This window comes from Chiloscyllium plagiosum, unplaced genomic scaffold (assembly GCF_037043375.1).
Source record: "Chiloscyllium plagiosum isolate Xiang-an unplaced genomic scaffold, Cpla_swu_hap1 HiC_scaffold_12, whole genome shotgun sequence".
In the NCBI taxonomy this organism is placed as follows: domain Eukaryota; kingdom Metazoa; phylum Chordata; class Chondrichthyes; order Orectolobiformes; family Hemiscylliidae; genus Chiloscyllium; species Chiloscyllium plagiosum.
Window position 1 is genome coordinate 91,016,394 of NW_028270150.1, and position 16,176 is coordinate 91,032,569.

Genomic DNA, 16,176 nt, shown 5'->3' on the forward strand with positions numbered 1-16,176 from the left:
TGTCTGTGTCTGCGTGGGTTTCCTCTGGCTTCTCCCCCCACCCCACTGTCCAAAGATGTGCAGGTTTGGTGGATTAGCCATGGGAAATATATTGTTATGGGGTGCGTCTGGGTGGGATGCCCTTCAGAGGGTTATTGATCTCTCCTCACTGTAGAGATTCTATGACTGTATGTGGTGAAATTGAGCATTTTAGCAGGAGGAATAAAAAAGAAACACATTACCTAAATGGTGAGAGATTGGAGAACACCCCGTGTGCAGCAGGATCTGGGTGTCCTAGGGCATGAATTGCTAAAGGTTAGAATGCAGGTAAAACAAGTAATCAGAAAAGCTAGTGATATGTTATTGTGAGAGGAATTGAATATAAAGGCAGGGAGGTTATGCCTCAGTTATACAGGGCATTGGTGAGACTATATTCAGAGTCCTGTGCACAGTATTGGTCTCCTTACTGTGGAAAGGATGTAATTGTATTGCAGGCAGCTTCAGAGAAGGTTTACTGGAATGAGTGGATTGTTTTATGGGGAAAGGTTGGATGGCCTGAGCCTGTGCCTGCTGGAGTTTAGGAAACTGTAAGAGGTGACTTGATCGAAATGTGATAAAGTCCTGAGGGTACTGAGTTGGATGATCAGATTGACTGGTAGAGCAGGCTTGAGGGGCCGAATGGCCTACTCCTGCTCCTACGCTCTATGTTTCTATAGGTCCGGAGCATTGCTGAATGTGGAGGTGGGTGACAATACCAGCAACAAGAAAACAGTAGAAACATAAACAGGGATCGCAGCTGTTCCTGCAGGTAGTCCAGAGAAGTACGGTTCGATCCTCCAAGGGGTGCACAGCAGCTGAGATCGACAGAGGGCTGGCTGTGAATATGAAGTTAGGATATTAAGCTTGGATTCGGGCATTTAGCCTCTAATAGGACAGAATCATTGTAGCTACAGCTGTAACTCATGATTGCTGAGAGCACCCCTTCTCTAAGAATCATAGCTAATTCAATAATATGAGTTACCACACAATGTGTCTCAGTTGATATTCTGTTTGAGTCATCTTGCATTTCTGGAATCACATACTTGAGTGTGGGTGTGGGCACAGTCTTAGAGCGAGGAAGAGAATTCCCCACAAACGGATACTGGTTTATTGTGTACTCTCCATCCTGTGTGATCTCCAATATGATCACAGTCCTTTATACTGCACTATACTTCCTGCCGAATTGTACATCCACACATTTACCTGGGACCTTCCTGGGCCAACTGTGAATATTTGTTAATGTCCTCCCAAGGCACTTGGTATGTTATTAATCATGAGGTTTGTCATGGCTATCCACTCTGTCAGTGACCCCCCTAAAGTCAACACACTCAACTCTTGCAACTCCCAGCTGTCTACCCGATGCCAGGAAGGACTGGGAAATCAGACACAGCAGGTGCCTGAAGAACTGACCTCTATGTCCAATATTCCCAATGCATTCCTGAGTGGGGAGTGGGATTCATTGGAAATGCAGCACACCATAAGTATAATCCTGAAAACCCAGGAAACATTGGGTAGTACCATTCTGAACCTTTTCCTCCAGCCTTCCCTGCCAACTACATGGCATGGTTTTGTTGTCCTCAACCATTCAAGCTACATTGGCCATTCTGTCAAATGTTTGGACAGGTGTTTACATGGTATCCCTACATTCCATTGACACAGAATGGTGACATATGAGGTTGCCCATACTATTGAGGTGCCAATGACAGCTACCTGACTAGAGAGAAGAAACAGCAAAGATTGCAAAGAGATCTTGATCCGTTAGGTCAACGGGCTGAGGAGGGGCAGATGGAGTTTAATATGGATAAATATGAGGTATTGCGTTTGCTAATACAGACAAAGACTATATGACTCAATGACAGGACTTATACAATTAATGGTAGGGCCTTGGGTAGTGTTGTAGAACAGAGAGACCTCGGAGTCCAGGTGCATAATTCTTTGAAATTTGCATCACAGTTAGACAGGGTGGTTAAGGTGTCTAGCACGCTTGCCTTCATTGCTCAGACTTTTGAGTAAAGGAGTTGGGATGTCATGTTGAGGACAATGGTGATGCCTGTTCAGGAACACTGTATGCAGTTTTGGTTGCCCTGTTAGGGAGGGATATCATCAAACTGGAGAGGTTTCAGAAAAGATTTACATGGTTGTTTCTGGGACTGGAGGGTTTGAGTTAGAAGGAGAGGCTGAATAGGCTGGGACTTCTTTAACTGGAGCGTAGGAGGCTGAGGTGTGACCTTACAGAGGTTTATAATAATCATGAGGGGCAGAGATCAGGTGAATGACAAGGGTCTTTTCCCCAGGATGGGGGGAGTTCAAAACTGGGTCATACTTTTAAGGTGAGAGGAGAAAGATTTAAAAAGGACCACAGCGAGTGGTTCGTGTGTGGAATGAACTGCCAGTGAAAGTGGTGGATGCGGGTACAGTTACAACTTTTAAATGACACTTGGATAACTTCATGAATAGGAAAAGTTGGAGGGATATGGGCCAAGGAAGTTGGGACGAGTTTAGTTTGGGAACATGGTCGGTGGGGACTGGTTGGACCCAAGGGTTTGTTTCCGTGCTCTATGACTCTATGACTATGATTCCACAACGGGCAGCCATGATGGTCTGCACTCCGTGAGGCTTATGACCCCTTTAGGCACCCTTAATGACCAGTATTCCATGAGGCCCACAGCTGTTCTCTCAACAGGAGTTGGTGTAGAGCCAAGGAAATGAACTGGAAATGAGAATAACCAGGCAACATAAGTTGCTTTGTCATCCCCTCTTGCCCCTTTGAGAAGGAAAACAAAAGTGCTGTTGTGAACAGCTGAAGTTCACCCACTAAATCTCAGGATCTGTGGTGAAAAAAAAGGTACCTTCAACTTTTGAAGACTGAATTACCTTATGAGCCAGTAAATTAGGGAAAAATAAAGATACTTGTGGCCCATAAAATATTCTCCTTGGGACTGAACTTGCTCTTAAGTCTAGCCAATTGGCAAGGGATAAGTTGGATAGGAAAGAGCACAAGAAGTAGATTTACTTTGGTGTTTGAATACCAAATACAGACTGACTACTCAATTGCTGACTGAAATCTGAAGCCAGGGCTGTGAGAAAATAAAGTCAACTCTTCGTAGTGAAATGCCACTTATTTATTTGTTTCATACCCACAAATGGTGGCTCAGTGGTTAACACTGCTGCCTCACAATGCCAGGGATTTGGGTAAGATTCCACCCTCGGGTGACTGTCTGTGGAGAGTTTGTGCATTCTCCCAGTGCCTGCGTGGGTTTCCTCCTGGTGCTCTGATTTCCTCTCACAGTCCGAAGATGTGCAGGTTAGGTGGATTGGCCGTGCTAAAATACCCGTAATGTTCAGGGATGTGCAGGTTAGATGGGTTAGCCGTGGGAAATACTGGGCTATGGGGATAATGTGGGGGGCTGGGAGGGATGCTCTTCAAAGAGGTGTAAGTGGGCCAAATGGCCTCTTTCCACACTGTAGAGATTCTAAATTCCTTGAATAAAAGTCATTAAAGATAATGGGTTTCCACTGCAAGGTAAGTCTACCAACGCACCACAAACGTCATATCCTCTGATCTGCTCAAAAGGTGGCTTCATAGAGGCTCATGTCCTGCCTGGACACAGCCTTAGAATTAGAGGGGGTAAATTCAGAACAGAAATGCGGAGACATCTCTTCAGCTAGAGAGTGGTGGGCCTGTGGAATTCATTGCTGCGGAGTGCAATGGAGGCCGGGACGCTAAATGTCTTCAAGGCAGAGATTGATAAATTCTTGATGTCACAAGGAAGTAAGGGCTACGGGGAGAATGCGGGTAAGTGGAGTTGAAATGCCCATCAGCCATGATTGAATGGCGGAGTGGACTCGATGGGCCGAATGGCCTTACTTCCACTCCTATGTCTTATGGTCTTATGGTCTATCTCACCATTAAAGGCTCATTTCCCTCCTATTCAGCAGTGATGGGGTGAATTCTTCACTGTCACACAAAAGGAGGCCATTCAATCCATCAAGACCATACCAGCCCTTCTGAAGAGCTCTTCAGTTAATGTTCAACTGACCTTCCATATTTCTGCCCTGCTTTCTCCCAATCCCTTTGGAAAGCAATGACTGAGTCTGATTCCACTATCAGGAAATGCTGTATCCCATGCGTCATCAATCAAATCCTTGAATTCTGCCATCACATTCTCCAACAGAGAGATACAAGGGGGCGGGCTAACCTTAAAAGCAATCTTCAATGGGTATTCCCCATGCTAACATCCAAAGCAATAAGCCCTCTCAGATCTCTACGGAGATTTGTTGTTACTGCAGCAAAAATATCAGGGTTATAGCTTGACGGATATTAGTTTGCCCAGTCCTGGATACGCAAGTCACGTGTGTTGGATTCTTAATATAGTGAGAGGTGGAAGTAAGATTGAAGTGATCTGGAGGTGTGCTACACAATTCTACGGGAACGAGTGGGTGGAATGCGCATTCCTGATCGCAGATTTGGAACGAGAATTATTACAGGAGAAAAATACAGTCGGACGCTGTTCTAGAAAATGAGGAATGGATTGATGGGAAGTGACAGAAATGAGTCTCCAGTGCCCTCTGGCATTGATAAACCAGAAGACACCATTTGTTTCTAAGGCAGTGCACCAACCACCTTATTTCCCAAGGACAGTCCTAGTATGCCAGAGGAAAGACAGCCACTGCTTGATATCTTCAAGATCCATCGTTAGATTACCTCCATTTGTGGCTATCATCAATTGTGTCTGATCCAGCTGGCAAGGGCCCACATCAGTGCTGCAGAAATACGGGCTTACTTCTAGATGCCAACACAATCAACTCAGAAACAGAAGAGCAGTTCAAATGCTAACCAACCGCCAGGTTAAAATGGTTATCCTCACGGTTCTTTTGCTCACCGCTTACAACCTAAACCCTTCACCTTTCAGGCCATTGGAACAGGGCTCCCCTGTTATTGACTCTTTTTGATCTTACCACATTGATCAGGCCTCCTCCAGTATTCAAATGAATTACTGAATTATTGTGCCAGCCCTGTTATCTAGTCCAGTTTATCAGCTAGTGCCAATCTCCTGTCTTTCTCCATCTCCTTGCATACATTGCTATCCAAAATAAAAAAAAATCCAATGTCCCATTGCATGCCTCAGTTGAACCTGCCTCCACCACATTGTCAGGCAGCAAACTCCCTAATCCAACTACTTGTTGTGTGAAAAGGTTTTTTTTTTAACCCCTCATTTCACCCTTATTACATTTCTGGCTACATTCCCTGAAACCCCATAACTATAGTCTCAATCCCCACGTGTAAACTCAAAAACTCATAAACTCTGATGTATCTATTTGACCTCAACTCTGGCTGTTTGTAGTGTCTCTGAGCCTGTGATTTCCTGTAAACTGGATCAAGCAAATATCTGAAAGCCATTGGGGGGAAAAAAAGTAGTCTACAAAACAGCAATGAACCTTTCACATTTATATCTCCAGGCCAGCAGGGCAATGGAATGTCTTTGTTATGACAATGCATTGGGCAAAGAAAACCTTTCCACCGCTTGCAGGGATGGTTACAGGGGTTTAGCTCAGTTGGCTGAATTATTGGTTTACAGATCAGTGTGACACCAACAGTGTGGGTTCAATTCCCATCAATGATTTGAGATTACCATGAAGGGCTCTCCATTCTCAACCTTTTCCCTCACCTGAGGTCTGGTAACCCTCAGGTTAAATCACCACCAGTTGCTTCTCTTTCTAATGAGAGAGCAGTCCCATGTTCTGGTAAGACTAGGGTGACATAACAAAAAAAGGGGGCACTGAGCCAATACTTTCCCTGTGAACTGTTCTTTCTAACCATTTGCACCTGTTCCCTTACACTTTTGAGGCACTGCAATTGGGCAGTTTGATATTTTACTTACCACTTAACAGAAGCTATATATACACATACACATACACATATATATATTAATCCACTCCTTCACTTGGGGCTAAGGTGGAGGCACTATCTGAATGGTATGTTGATTTGCAGCCACACCTTTTATGGATATATGGAAATGATTGTCAGAGTTGACTCTTCCAGACCACAGTAAAGCTTCCTAAACTACCTACCTCTCCTCCCCCTTAAGTGCAGAGTTTCTGCTGCAAGCAAATTAATAGCTGTGGAAAACTTTGTGAACATAATTATTCTCTGACTCCCTGAGCTAGTCAACCAAGATGTGGTAGTCTACAATTTGCCAATATCACGGTCGACTTGTGACTTCAAATTATTCACATCTAGAAGATTACAACTTGTACGATACTGGTTAAGTCCTATTGTGGTAATGATGGATTACATCATCAGCAAGGCCTACTGACCTCCAGAAACACTTGGAACCAGCTCCGAGGTGGTGTGTTCTGGCGATGTTCTCCGAGGTGGTGTGTTCTGGCGATGTCGTCTCTTATCCAGCTCCGTGTTTGCATTTGGTTCGTAAGAAAATCCGTGTTCTCCGGTAAATTCAGCCTCGCCCCTCTCCGTCTACCTGACCTCAAACCGACCTCAGAACACAGGTAGGCTTCAGAACGTAAGCCTCAACAATGCCGTCATGGCTTTACTTTCTGAGAGTCAGCAAACAGTTCAGTATTGAAAACGGAGACTCTGCATATAGCAAAGGAGCTTGCAACTTATATCCTGACCTTATTTCAAAGCATTTCATACCCAACCAAGGTTAGTTGCCAATTAGTCAAGACATTGAAGAAAAGCTCAAGGAGATTATGGTGGAGCTGTATATGTCAGTAAGGCTCTAGTTGCAGTACTGTGTCCAGTTCTGGTTATCACACTGTAGGAAGGATGTGATCATAGTGGAGAAGGTGCATAGAGTCATAGATTTGTAGATTGTGGAAATAGACCCTTCGGTTCAACTTGTCCATGCCGATCAGATATCCTAGATGAATCTAGTCCCATTTGCCAGCACCTGGCCCATATCCCTCCAAACCTTTCCTATTCATATACCCATCTAGATGCATTTTAAATGCTGTAATTGTACCAGCCCCCACCTCTTCCTCTGGCAGCTCATTCCATACACGTACCATCCTTTGTGTGAAAAAGTTGCCCCAAGGTCCCTTTTAAATTTTTCTCCGCTCACCTTAAACCTATGCCGTCTAGTTTTGGACTCCCCCTACCCTGGAGAAAAGACTTTGGCCATTTACCCTATCCATGGGCCTCATGATTTTATAAACGTCTATGAGGTCACCCCTCAGCCTATTCAGTCCCAGCCTATTCAGCCTCTCCCTATGGTTCAAACCTTCCAACCCTGACAACATCCTTATAGATCTTTTCTGCATCTTTTCAAGTTTAACAACATCTTTCCAATAGCAGAATTGTTATTTACTTGGATAGTGCCTGAACTGGAGCGATTCAGTTGGCAAGAGAGACTAGATACTCTGGGATTGTTCCCCTCAGAGCACAGCAGAATGAGGAGGAATCTAATGTGGTTGTATAAAGTTCTGAGGGTCATAGATAGGGTAGGTAGGAAGGAACGTTTCCCTTCAGTAGAGAGGTCATTAACAGGGGGCACAGTTTTAAGTCAAGGAGCTGGAGGTTTAGAGGGGAGTTATGGGGATTTTGTTTTATCCAGAAGGCAATGGGTATGTGAAACTACTGCTTGAAAGTGTTGAGGCATGAGCTATCACAACATTGAAGGATGTAGGTGAGCATTTGAAACACCATAAAATATAAGGCTATGGACCAAGTGCTAGGACATGGGACTAGAGTAGATAGGCACCTGATGACTTGGACAGACATAATAGGCCAATGAGATAAATAAGGAGTGAATAATAGTGAGGGTGACATGATACAGTGGCAGTATCCCTAATGCTAAGCCTGTAAGGCTTGAAATCAGATCCCACTTCCTCCAGAAGAACATCTGAGCAAATTAACAAAAAATAAACTTGCTTTTTGTTTTAATGGAGGACAAAATGTTCCCAGCTCTTCTTATTTCACTCTCAGTTGACTCTGATTTTGTCATTTTTATTTTGAACAATTTCCTGCAATAAAAAACATTGCAGCTAAATTCCACACAAGGCTAAATGTTGTTTTCACAGTTATCTTTAGTGACTCACACGCTTTTAGTCCATAAGAATGTGGACTGAAAACGACTTGCAACAACTCTGACAAGGTGAATAACTGTTCCCCCCCACCTCCCCCAAAAGGTCTTGCTTGGTTGAAAATCTAATCTAAATGGAGAATAAAAGGACGCATATCTTTAGTCCATGTCACATAATATCTGTCAACAAAGCTAGCAAACATTAAACATTACTCTGGCTATAACTGTGCTTTTTGAAGGTGAAAGTGATGAGGGTTTTTGCCTGAAACGTCGATTTTCCTGCTCCTCAGATGCTGCCTGACCTGCTGTGCTTTTCCAGCACCACAATCTTGACTCTGTGCTTTTCGAAGTCAGTCCAAATGATTGTTCACAGCCAAAGATTTTAGGATTGCTCATTTATCTCTGACTTACGTTAACAGGTAGGTGACAAAAGTCTTTAGGAAGCTGTGGAACTGTATTGGAAAAGTGAATCAATCCAGGATAAAGCAACCCACTACTTTGGCACCACATCCATAAGCATCCACTCCCTCCACCACAGCAGTGTGTATCATCTACAAGATGCACAGCAGAAATTCACCAAAGGTCCTTAGACTTTCCAAACCCACACCCACTTTTATCTAGAAGGACAAGGGCAGCAGATACACCACTCCCTGCAGATTGCCCTCCAAGCCACTCACCATCCTGACTTGGATATATATCACTGTTGCTTCCCTGTTGCTGTGTCAGAATCCTGGAATTTCCTCCCTAAGGACATTGTGGGTCAACCTATAGTGTGCACATTGCAGTGGCTCACCACCAACTTCTCGAGGGGCAAAGATGAGGGCAGAGCGGTAGACATGATCTATATGGACTTCAGTAAGGCATTTGACAAGGTTCCCCATGGGAGACTGATTAGCAAGGTTAGATCTCACGGAATACAGGGAGAACTAGCCATTTGGATACAGAACTGGCTCAAAGGTAGAAGACAGAGGGTTGTGGTGGAGGGTTGTTTTTCAGACGGGAGGCTTGTGACCAATGGAGTGCCACAAGCAATTGGTGCTGATTCCCCTACATTTTGTCAATTATATAAATGATTTGGATGCGAGCATAAGAGGTACAGATAGTAAGTTTGCAGATGACACCAAAATTGGAGATGTAGTGGACAGCAAAGAAGGTTACCTCAGATTACAACAGGATCTTGATCAGTTGGGCCATTGGGCTGAGGTTTAGCAGATGGAGTTTAATTTAGATAACTGCGAGGTGCTGCATTTTGGGAAAGCAAATCTAGCAGGACTTATACACTTAATGGTAAGGTCCTAGGGAGTGATGCTGAACAAAGAGACCTTGGAGTGCAGGTTCATAGCTCCTTGAAAGTGGAGTCGCAGGTAGATAGGATAGTGAAGAAGGCGTTTGGTATACTTTCCTTTATTGAGTACAGGAGTTGGGAGGTCATGTTGCGGCTGTACAGGACATTGGTTCGGCCACTGTTGGAATATTACGTGCAATTCTGGTCTCCTTCCGAGTTGAAAAACGTGTTGTGAAACTTGAAAGGGTTCAGAAAAGATTTACAAGGATGTTGCCAGGGTTGGAGGATTTGAGCTATAGGGAGAGGTTGAATAGGCTGGGGCTGTTTTCCCTGGAGCATCGGAGACTGAGGGGTGACCTTATAGAGGTTTATAAAATCATGAGGGACAGAAATAGGGTAAATAGACAAAGTTGTTTCCCTGGGGTAGGAGAGTCTAGAACTAGAGGGCATAGGTTTAGGGTGAGAGGGGAAAGATATAAAAGAGACCTAAGGGGAGACTTTTTCACGCAGAGGGTGGTGCATGTGTAGAATGGGCTGCCAGAGGAAATGATACAATTGCAACATTTAAGAGGCATTTGAATGGGTATATGAATAGGAAGGGTTTGGAGGGATATGGGCCGGGTGCTGGCAGGTGGGACTAAATTGGGTTGGATGTCTCGTCAGCATGGACGGGTTGGACCAAAGGGTCTGTTTCCAAGCTGTACCTCTCTATGACTCTATAACAAGGGATGGGCAATTTCCCTTCTGAATGTTTGCGCCTTTTCACTATATTAAAAGAGGCTAAATCCAATCTGCATTGTTTGCCACATCTTATAATAGCATTCTTCAATGAGGTGTACAAAGTTAAAAATCACACACCAGGTGGTTGATGAAGGACCTGGTGAAGGAGCAGCGCTCCAAAAGCTAGTGCTTCCAAATAGATTTGTTGGACTGTAACTTGGTGTTGCGTGATTTTTAACTTTGTACACCTCAGTCCAACACCAGCATCTCCAAATCATGGAAATTAATAGGTGGTGTTGAAGGATGAACCATTAGTAAGTGTCTCGCAGAAGAGGTTTGGTTTTAACTAACAAGATATTGTTTGTGCAGAGAGGTAGCGAGAACAGGTTTCATTAACTATTGCGTTAATTAGCTTATGCTAAAACAAGTGCAGCGAGAGTTTGTGATGCCTTAAAACCTTCTGTGTTGTAAACCAAGAGTTCTGAAACTGTATTGAGGTGTTAAAATAAATAATGGCGGAGAGAGAGAGATCTATTTTTGGCATGGAGGAAAACCTTAATTACAAAAAACACATATTGCACATTAAATATCACAAGAACTTACTGCACAGATAACTCAATTTACAAACAATTACAACTTGAAGAGAATTATCCATTTAAAGTGTGCAGTAGCAATCAATAATTCTTCCATCAGTTCAGTAAAGCACACCTTCAAAGCAAAAGATGGGAGTCTGAACTGTACTTAGGTCAGCAAAGCAGACAGTTACTCTCGATGGACAAGCTAATGTCCATTCAAGATGCCCAAGTTACAGAGAGACCTCCTTTTGTGTTGTGGATGTTTGGTTAGGTCAATGTCTGAGATGAACATGGTAAGGAATAAAGCCATCACTTGGGTTCAGTCCTCTCACTTGCCTGCAGTAGCTCATGGAGCTTGTCTCCTCACCCTACCCTGTGCTTGTGGAGTTGTTATCCTCAAGCAATAATAACCAATTGTCTCTCTCTAATGGACAGAGATACCTACAGTCCTTTGTGGGCAATGGCTCTTTACCATATCTGCTGAAATTTCTCAGTTGGAATGTTTTCACTCTCGGGATGTACACATGACACAGAATGTACTTTGTAAATATACAATTGTACTCCGTGGAATGAGCCATATGGGGACAAGTGGAATTTTCTTGCAAATATTGTAATACTCAAAGTTGAAATGTTTTGCAATGTATGTTTTAAAGCCAATTATATGAATGACGTTTTTTTTTGCAAAGGTTCCATTAACACCTTAAACCTCTGAAGTAACATAAGGCTCGACCGCAGGCTAACTCTTAACTATACATTAACAGGCTGGCGAACTGACAGATGAGTAGACGCACTCACTGACTCCACCTAGAGGTTGTGCCGTATGGACCAGTGGGTGGAGCTGCAACACGCTCATGTGTTAACCCTTGCACGCCCACTGCTTTACCTCATTCCTCCCTCATCCAACCTCACCTCTTTGAGCGAGCTGTCAGTTGAGCCTTGCCTTCCTTGGTCCCGCACAATCCTTTCTCCTTCGGCCCAGCTCTGATTTTCACATTAAAGCAGCAGTCAGTGTCTATAAGGTAACAATTAATCAAATCAGACTGAAGTGAATGTCTCTTATTTTAAATTAATTTTTGGGGTGTGGTTGGCCAGCGTTTATTGCCTATCCCTAGTTGATCTTGAAGAGGCTTTGCAGCAATTGATACAACTGAGCGGCTTGCGAGGCCACTTTAGCGAGCAATTGAGAGTGAACCACATTGTGTGGGTCTGGAGTCACACGTAGGCCAGACCAGCTGAGGATAGCAGACTTCCTTCCCTGAAGGATGTTAGCGAGGCAGGTGGGATTTCTCCCCCAGTAATCGACAATGGTTTCATGGTCATCAGTAGATTCTTAATTCCAGCTATTTCTAATCAAATTCAAATTTCACCATCTGCCACAGCAGGATTCAAAGCCAGGTCCCCAGAACACCACCTGAATTTCTGGATGAATAGCCGAGAGATTATACCGCTGGGCCGTTGCCTCCCCCACTGCCTCTTTCAACAGTAACATCTTGTAGTCATTACGTGACTTTACAAAAATGTTTACAAAGCAGAATTTAATGCTGAGATCCTTTTGGTGCATGACACGGAGCGCCTCCAACAGTTTAATTTCTGTCAAGGACAAACCAGTAAAATTTGTGAGTGACTGCATACTGGCCCAACTGGATTTGCACATCTTGGAACATGCTCGACTGTGACCAGTACACTGATTTCCAAGTATTACTGGGGTTTTTGTTACTGGTTTTCCCCTCTAAAGATTAGACAATAAAACATACAGGTAAAAACAATGACTGCAGATGCTGGAATCCAGATTCTTGATTAGTGGTGCTGGAAGAGCGCAGCAGTTCAGGCAGCATCCAAGGAGCAGTAAAATCGACGTTTCGGGCAAAAGCCCTTCATCAGGAATACAGGCAGACAACCCTGCCTGTATTCCTGATGAAGGGTTTTTGCCCGAAACGTCGATTTTACTGCTCCTCGGATGCTGCCTGAACTGCTGTGCTCTTCCAGCACCACTAATCCAGAATAAAGCACACAGGCCTATATCTCCATCCGGGAGTGCAAAGCCTGCCAGTGTTTGGACTAAGTTCAAATGTTCACCCCACCCCTCCCCACACTCCTCCACCCACCCTGTTGTGTCTTGCCTGTGGGTCCCCGGAGTTATTTTTCAGGACTGTCAGTTCTCGTTACGCCAATGCCAAATCCACTTTCTGGCCTTGCTAGATTTGAAGCTGAGGGCCCGCCCTGTTGTTATGCAGTCTGGAGCTGGGCTCAAACAGAGGTCACCAGGATCTCTCTCCACTAATTATCTCTGCCCGTCGATAAGACATGGTCTCTGCTCTTTAAAGATCGCAGTCACTATTTTTGCATTCTCACCCTTGTTTTCCAAAACAGCCACACACCCCCTCCCCCCACGATCCTGCCCCTCCCTATCTGTCTAACAGAGGAAGATAAGCCCTTCTTGCCAACACCAGGTCTTGGTCCGAACTCAACTTTTGCATCTGCCCTTCATGACCCTTGACCCCATTGCTGAACCAAAAACTATCTCACGCAGCCTTTTGAAGAGCTGGCCTCCATCAGCTCCCGAAGAGAATGCCACACTCTGAAAGCTCTTTGAGAGATAAGTCTTTTCCTCATCACTGATTTATAATGTCTCGTGCTCCCTCAGGCTCCCAAACTCCACTCCAGAATTTATTCATGAGCATTACTTGATGGACAGCCAACTTCACGAAGCCTGACCTACCAGCTAGGATTCCCCTGGATCTCCGTGCTTGCATGGTTACGTGAAGTACTTTTTTGAGAAACTCTCACGGTTTCCTTTGACCTACAGTGAGTGAGCTTCTACCTTATCCTGTTCCCTAGGCCTTCTCCTCAGCCCTGACTCCAACTCCGAGCTGTCTCCTGATTCCTCAAACTTCTTGCTGAGCTCGTTCAAACAGCCTTCGAGTTGCTCTGGAGTCCTCGTTTGGCTGCCTTTTCTGTACTGCAGCGGCCTGCCTCACTCTTAAAATGGAGTCTACCCCTAACTCCTTATCCAAGTAAGCTGTATCACTGGTTCTGTGAGGCCTAGCTTATCCTGAGAGACCGATTCAAAACCATGCACCCATTGCTTGGTGGAATTAAACAACGCCACCTAACATCATATGGAATAACCTGTTCTCTGACTATCCCCTACACGCGTTGTGCTGCGGTTTGTCATTTTTTCAGTTAGCTGAATCCTTAGGTCGAGATGCCACTTGGAGATAGGTCCAGTGCAATCTCATGTTGTGCGCTGAGGGTACAGCACGTGACTGCATTGTAGAGGCTGCACTGTGAGAGCGTGCTGTGAGACTCTGTGATGTGTGTGCATTGGAGTTGTCGCAAGGCAATATTTCAACCTTGAAATTAACTTGGCAAAGAAAATACACTTCAGCGATAATCAGGGTATGCTCTTAGTTCCTCTTCCAGCATGTTGCATCTCTTTGATCTTCCCTCTGCTTGTTCCTTTGATCCACCTCTGCTTTTGCTTTCTACACCAACCTCCACCCCCCCGCCCATTTTCATTCAATTCCTCAAATCCTTCTCTCTTTGATCTGTCAAGCCTCCCACAGTTCCAATTCTCTCACTTTTTTATCTAGTCCCTCCATCGCAGACGTCTCTCGGTTCAGCCAGATCCCCTTCTTACTTCCATTTTCCACACACCCTCGTTGCTCTCATTTTCATGGGATCACCACACATTCAGGTTAAAATACAGCTGAGCAGCGTCTGTGGACGGAGTTGATGTTTTGAGTCAGACTTGACTCTTCTTCAAGGTAGAAATGTGATGGGTTATTTGCATTTTTGAAGCAATGCTATTCCCTCACACTTTGTTGCCTTTCTCTTGTTTCACTGGTCGTAATTGGTCATTTGATAAAAACGTTGAAGGTGAGTTTTGGTCTGATTATGAGTGACTCTGTTTTCCAGTGTAGGCAAAGTACTGCAAATCTGAAGAGCATCTTTTTTTGGAAATGTTCCAGTCAGTCTTGGTTTAGATGCCCATCGCACACGCCTGAAATACAATGGAGCTTTGCCCTTAAATGGCGGTGTGTTTGGGCTCACAGTATGATGCTAATCAGCCAGTGGATGGCTTGCAAATCGGCAAATCTGTGCCCTTTCCTCTCAAATGGAAAGCAAGATTGCACCGGTGTAATCTCACCAAGCCCCACATAATTTTAGAGAAGCTTCTTTACTCCTGTACTCTTCTTCCAAAAAGACCAACATTCTTTTCTTCTTCCTAATTGGTTGCTAATTTTCTTTTCCAGAAACCAAGGTTGTTGGGACGATTAAAAGATTTACAAAGATGTTGGCAGGGTTGGAGGGTTTGAGCTATAGGGAAAGGCTGAATAGGCTGGGGCTGCTTTCCCTAGTGTATAGGGAGCTGAGGGGTGACCTTACAGAAGTTTATAAAATCTTAACAGGCAGAGATAAGACAGTCTTTTCCCCAGGGTAGCAGAGTCCAAACTAAAAGGCAGAGGTTTTAGGGTGAGAGGGAAAAGATTTAAACGTGACCTGAAGGCTAACTTCTTCACGCAGAGGGTGGTATGTGTATGGAATGAGCTGCCAGAGGAAGTGGTGGAGGCTGGTACAATTACAACATTTAAAAGGCATCAGGATGGGTACATGAATAGGAAGGGTTTAGAGGGGTATGGGCCAAATGCTGACAAATGGGACGAGAGTAATTTAGAAGATCTGGATGGCGTGGATAAGTTGGACCAAGGGTCTGGGTAGATTCAAAACTAAGATAGACAGATTTTTAATCAGGAAGGGAATCATGGCTAATGGGGGAAAAGCCAGAAAGTGGAGTTGAGGATTATCAGATCAGTCATGATCTCACTGATTGATGGAGCATATTTAATGGGCTGAATGGCCTAATTCTGTTCTATTGGCTGTGGTCTTTCTGTGCTTCTGGTATGAGTAAACCCAAGTCATTATCAAAATCCAAATAAAAGCAACTTACTGCAGATTAGATGAAATTTCCTACAGTATGGAAACAGGCCCTTCAGCCCCACAAGTCCACACCGACCCTTCGAAGAGTAACCTACCCAGACCCATTCCTTTACTCTATATTTACCCCTGACTAATGCACCTAATAGTATGGGCAAATTTAGCACAGCCAATTCACCTGACCTGCACATCTTTGGAGTGTGGGAGGAAACCGGACCACCCAGTTGAAACCCACACAGACACGGGGGGAACATGCAAACTCCACACAGTCAGTTGGCTGAGAGGGGGATTGAACTCAGGTCCCCAGAGCTGTGAGGCAGCAATGCTAACCACTGAGCCACCATGCAACCCATTTCTGAAGTGCTGAAGCAAGCCAAGAGAGTGCTGGGGAAACTCAGCAGGTCTGGCAACATCTAGATTAGATTAGATTACAGTGTGGAAACAGACCCTTTGGCCCAACAAGTCCACACCGACCCGCCGAAGCGCAACCCACCCATACCCCTACATTTACCCCTTACCTAACACTACGGGCAATTTAGCATGGCCAATTCACCTGACCCTGCACATCTTTGGACTGTGGGAGGAAACCGTAGCA

The 16,176-nt window shown here is 44.6% G+C and overlaps 1 long non-coding RNA gene across 1 annotated transcript in view; it reads right to left on the reverse strand.

The window, feature by feature from the left end:
* Positions 1-12,895, reverse strand: part of LOC122554914 (uncharacterized) — a 29,329-nt gene extending 16,434 nt beyond the window's left edge. The window contains exons 1-2 of the long non-coding RNA XR_015758939.1: positions 12,764-12,895; positions 11,553-11,655 (exon numbers count right to left, since the gene is read on the reverse strand). This is a non-coding gene — a long non-coding RNA (uncharacterized LOC122554914). The remainder of the gene's footprint in view (positions 1-11,552; positions 11,656-12,763) is intronic.
* Between the last annotated feature and the right edge of the window lie 3,281 nt (positions 12,896-16,176).